Below are 5,332 nucleotides of genomic sequence, written 5' to 3'. Positions count from 1 at the left end.
TCTCCGAGAGGGGCAGAGGAATCGAACTCGGGTCGGCCATGTCGGCCGCTTGTAAGGCGAACGCCCTACCTGCTGTGCTATGTATTTTTTATTATATCATCCTGGGTGCATTGCATGGGTGAATGGTAGTTTAAAATAATTTACAGCATATTCATAAATTTAGTAGATTTCTTTTCTTGAAAACATTTTACGTAGACTGAATCAATGTTAAAAGTTGTATTTGTTAGTGCATATGCTGCCTGAGCCCATATGCTGCTTGCGCCCACGTGGTTGAGCACATGTGGTGCCCTAGCACCTATAGCCCGCCTCTCCCCTCTTGAGATGTGAACTTTCATGCTTTCGTATCTAATGTTAGGATGTGTGTAGGGGCTCTTTCTGCCCTCAGAGAAGCCCGTGTTCTCGCTCAAGTGTGTTTCTCTCTCTCTCTCTTTCTCTCTCTCCTCTCTCTCTCTCACCCTCCACACCTAAAAAAACCTCCAAATAAAGTCTATTTAATTTTTAAAAAGTTGTATTTGTTTTATTCTGTTCTTAGAGATTTTTTGTTAATAGAAATATGATATTGCAGTATTAAAAACATTTACATTTTCACATTTATATAATTATTTTTCTCCTTCCTCAGTAATGTTATCTTCAGTTACTTAAACAGTCTTACTAATTGTAAGTAGTATAGGCCTTTGCAAATATTTCTAATGTGAATAAATGCAAATCTGTATTCACTCTAGAAATGTTATCCACTGCCTTCTATTCATGGTTTTAGGTGTAGGGAAAAATAGCAGTGAAAATAGCTTCCAAAGCTAGAGTGCTCAACATTACAATAAAATATGTTTTTAAATTATAAAATTATGCCATGAAAATTTTATTTCCAATAATATTTTTCTAGTTTTCTAATTTTAAAACTATTTAGGCATGAAAATGTCCTTACTGTTTTATTGTTGCTTTGTAGATAGTTTGAAGCCAGAGTGCATGCTGACTTCATTTTCCTTTGTTCGCTCAGAGTTGCTTGGTATGGAACCCTAGAAACCCTATCTTACATTTTTGGCGGTTCTATTTTTTAAAAATTTTATTGAATCACCATGAGATAGTTATAAGCTTTCATGTATGGGATACAATCACACAATGATCAAACACCCATCCCTCCACCAGTGGACATTCCCCACCACCAATATCCCCCGGTATAACCCCCCTTTCCTACCCTCCCTCTGCCTCCATGGCAGGCATGATTCCTCATAATCTCTCTCTACTTTGGGGCATTATGGTTTGCAAAACAGACACTGAGAAGTTATCATGTTTGGTCCTTTATCTACTTTCTGCACACATCTCCCGTCCCGACCGATTCCTCCAGCTATCTTTTTCTTAGTGATCCCTTCTCTATTTCAGTTGCCATCTCCCCTTTGCTCATAAGGCAGGCTTCCAGCTATGGAGCAATCTACTGTTCCGTGTATCTACTGTCCTAAGGTGTCAGCCTCATGTTATGTTGTTTTATACTCCACAAATGAGTGCAGTCCTTCTATGTCTGTTCCTCTCTTTCTGACTCATTTCACTTAGCATGATACTCTCCATGTCTATCCATTTATAAGCAAAGTTCATGACTTCATCTCTCCTGATAGCTGCATAGTATTCTATTGTGTAGATGTACCAAAGTTTCTTTGACTAGTCATCTATTCTAGGGCACTTGTGTTGTTTCCAGATTTTGGCTATTGTGAGCAGTGCTGCAATGGATATATAGGTACAGATGTCTTTTCTACTGTGCTTTTTTTTGCATCTTCGGGATATAATTCCAGAAGAGGTATCACGGGGTCATGTGGAAGCTCAATTTCTAGTTTTTGAAGGACTTTCCATATTGTTTTCCAGAAAGGCTGGACTAGTGGATGTTCCCACCAACAGTGAAAGAGTGTCCCTTTTTCCCTACATCCATGCCAGCACTGGTTGCATTTGTTCTTTTGAATGTGTGCCAGTCTCTGTGGTGTGAGATGATTCCTCATTGTTGTTCTGATTTGCATCTCCCTGATAGCTAGTGATGTGGAGCATTTTTTAATATGTCTTTTGTCCATTTGTGTTTCTTTTTTGAGAAAAATTCTGTTCATTTATTTTACCCATTTTTTGATGGGGTTGGAGGTTTTTTTCTTGTACATTTCTACTACGTCTTGTATATCCTGGCTATTATCCCCTGTCAGATGGGTAGTGGGTAAATATTACCTACCATTCCTCAGGCTCTTTCTGTATTTTGGTCACTGTTTTTTTTTGAAGTGCAGAAGCTTCTTAGTTTGATGTAGTTCCATTTGTTTATGTTTGCTTTTACTTGTATGGTCAGTGTTGTTTCCTGTTCGGGTTGTGCTCCTTTTGTTGGTCCTTCTCCAAGCTCTTAAGCTGTGAGGTTAGGTTACTTATGTAGGCTCGCTCCCCCTTCCTGAGGAATGCTTGTAGAGCTATACACTTTCCTCTTAACACAGCTCTTGCTGTGTCCCATAAGGTTTGGTAACTCATATCCTCATTTTTGTTCGTTCCCAGGAATCTTTTGATCTTCTCTTTGATTTCCTTTCTAAGCCACTCATTGTTTAATAGCAAGATGTTTAATTTCCATGTGTTTGATTTAGTTTTCTGTTTGTGTGTGTGATTTACTTCTAGTTTCAGTGCATTGCGGTCTGAGAAGATTGTTATACAATCTCTTTTTAATTTTATGGAGTTATGTTTTGTGGCTCAGCATGTGGTCTATCTTGGAGAATGTTCCATGCACACTTGAGAAGATTGTGCATTCAGCTTTTTGAGGATGAAGTGTCCTGTATATATCTACTAAGTCTCTTTCTTTCATTTTTCCCTCAGATGAAGTATGTCTTTGCTAAGCTTGAGTCTGGTTGATCTATTAAGATGTGATAAGCGGTGTTGAAGTCTACCACCAGTATTGTGTTGCTGTTGATGTCTTTATCAAAGTCTATGAGTAGTTGTTTTAAGTACTTTGCTGGTCCCTCATTAGGTGCATATACATTTAGTATTGTAAGTTCTTCCTGTTGTACAGATCCCTTGATCAATAAGAAATGGCCTTCACTCTCTTGTGAACTTCTTCACTCTGAAATCAATGTGGTCTGATATTAGGATGGCTACCCCAGCTTTTTATGGGAGTTGTTTGCCTGTAGGATTGTTTTCCAGCCTTTGACTCTGAGCCTGTGTTTGCTTTGACTATTGAGATGTGTTTCTTGCAGGCAGCAGAATGTTGGGTCAACTTTCTAATGCATCCTGCCACTTTGTGTCTTTTAATTGGTGTGTTTAGCCCATTAACGTTGAGAGAGATTATTGTTATGGAGTTTTGTCCCATTTTTCTGTTGAAATTTGGTGTATTTGAGAGGCTTGTCATGTCTTAAAGTAGCCCATTTAGTTGTTCTTGTAACCATGGTTTTCAGTCTATAAAGTTCCTGAACTATTGTTTGTCTGTGAAATTGTGTGTTGTTCCTTCTGTTATGAATGAGAGTCTCACTGGGTAAAGTATTTTTGGTGAGGCATTTATTTCATTGAGTTTTTTCACTATATCTCACCATTGTTTTCGGGTCATAAGGGTTTCATTAGACAAATCAGCTGTGAATCTTAAGGATGCTCCTTTATAGAAAATTTCTTTCTTTGATCTTTCTGCTTTCAGAATTTTGTCTCTATTTAAGGTTTTGGTCATTTTGCTTAGGATGTGCCTTGGGGTACTTTTATTCGGATTTCTTCTAGCTGGTATGCTTTGGGCCTCCTGAATATGGTCTCATATTTTCTTCAGCTCTGGAAATGTCTTAGCAATGATGTCTTTGACAGTTTCTTCTTCATCAGGGTTTTCTTTCTGTCCTTCTGGGACTCAAATAATTCTTATGTTACTCCTCTTGGCTTCATCATCATCTTCTCTTGCAATCTGTTCCCAAATTGTGAGTCTCTTTTCCATTTTATGCTCTATATTTATAAAAAAATGCAATGGATTTTTGATAGTAATTACATTGGATTTTATAAATTATTATTTAAAATGATCACTTTGGCATTTTTAAAATTCTTATCTGTGAATACAGGTTACTTTTTCTTTTTTTAAAGTTTTTATTTTTTAATTTATTTTTACCTTTTGGATTACACCCGTCAGTGCTCAGGGGTTACTTCTGGCTCTGCAAACAGGAATTACTCCTGGTGGTGCACAGGTGAACCATATAGTATACTGGAAATCAAACTCAGGTTGGCTGCGTGCAAGGAAAACGCCCTCCCCTTTGTGCTATCACTCTGGCTCTACTTTTTCATTCTATTTTATCTTCTATTCCTTTGAACATGTCGAGGGTTTTGGTGCACACATGCTCCACTCCATTAGATTTATTCTCAGGTATTTTGTATTTACTGCTGACCCTATAGTTTTTTTAATTGTCCCTTTCTCTGACTCACTGGTTGCTTATGAAGAGGGCTAGAGCCAAGGAACTTACCTTGCATGTGGTTGATCCTGCTTTGATTCCCAACATATGATCCCATGATCCTTTCCAGTCATGACCCCTGAGCACAGATCAAGGAGGAGGTCCTGAGTTGAGAAGAGTGTCCCTTCTTGTCAAATAAAAGCAAAACCAAAGAAATATAATTTGTTTTTTTATACTGAATCTGTATCTTGGAATTTCACTGAACTAATTCATTTCTAGTAGTTTATTATAAATTTTTAGGTTTCTCTAATTATATTATCAAGAAATATGCTAAATAGCAATAGTTCTACTTTCTCTGGATGGAAAAATTTATTTTACTGACATCTATTCTGCCATTTATTTAAAAGTGTTATTATTAATTTTTCAAAACATCTTAGTTATTTACTGGTCTTTATTTTCTACATGCACTTTTATATAATAGTCCAATGTCTCAAATTTTAGTAGACTTTTTATCAAATAGCTAAGATTGGGAAAATATATACAAGCAAGTAAGTCATTCATAAGCAATGTGAATATTTCTTTTCGTTTTCCTTTTAGTGGTCATCAGTGGCAAAAAGGGAGTTGTAAAAGTGACACCTAGAGCTGGCTTCATGCTCAGATGGGAACCCCTGACTCCTCTTCTTGATTTTGGTTGCATATCAGATCAGAGAAAGTTTTCTAGTAGTGAGCTATAGAAAGGATACCTGAGAGTTTAGTGTTAACATTTCGTTTCTTATACATTTATTTACTTTTTATTTTGGCCACACCACAAAGCTCAAAGTTTACTCCTGGCTCTGTGCACAGTGAACACTCCTGTTTGAACTCAGAGGACACATGCAGTGCCATGGATAAAATACAATTTATTAACTAGCAAGACAAATGTCCTACTCAATAGAATATCTCTTCAGTCCCTTTAAAAGTTTTTGATGGTGCAATTC

At 37.1% G+C, this 5,332-nt stretch overlaps 1 pseudogene; it reads right to left on the bottom strand.

The window, feature by feature from the left end:
- Positions 1-4,917: 4,917 nt before the first annotated feature.
- LOC130021902 (uncharacterized) lies at positions 4,918-5,114 on the bottom strand (annotated as a pseudogene).
- Positions 5,115-5,332: the final 218 nt, after the last annotated feature.

This window comes from Sorex fumeus, unplaced genomic scaffold, assembly GCF_029834395.1.
Source record: "Sorex fumeus unplaced genomic scaffold, SorFum_2.1 ptg000018l, whole genome shotgun sequence".
Lineage (NCBI taxonomy): Eukaryota > Metazoa > Chordata > Mammalia > Eulipotyphla > Soricidae > Sorex > Sorex fumeus.
The sequence above is the reverse complement of the archived record's forward strand: the minus strand, read 5'-3'. Positions and strand labels throughout refer to the sequence as shown.